Genomic DNA, 399 nt, shown 5'->3' with positions numbered 1-399 from the left:
TTTATATATGTATATATATAATTTGTATTACAGAGACTTTAAAATAAGTAATGATAACTCTCAAGTTATATTATTCATTCTTGAAAGAAACTGAGAAAGTCATTGTTGTAAACAAAGACTCATTAGGTGAATGGGTCGTTAGGTGAATGAATGGGTGCAGACAGCTCCACTGCAGTATGTGGAGAGTCCACTCTTTGATAGGTAAATGTCGCTCAGAGATCCAAGTCCCCTCTTGGCAATTTCTTTAAAAATAATTAAAAGTCACATTTTCAGTAATATTATGGTAAAACACCTTAAAAGTCAATTTTATATTCCATTTTTGGTTTTTCAAAATAAGCAGAAACATAAGACCCCTCTTGGCAGCTTGGCCTGACAGGTCCCCTCTTACCCCTATTGGTG

This window comes from Trachurus japonicus, chromosome 1, assembly GCF_045865225.1.
Source record: "Trachurus japonicus isolate A0001 chromosome 1, Traja_1.0".
Taxonomy (NCBI): Eukaryota; Metazoa; Chordata; class Actinopteri; order Carangiformes; family Carangidae; genus Trachurus; species Trachurus japonicus.
Note: the sequence above shows the minus strand (reverse complement) of the source record.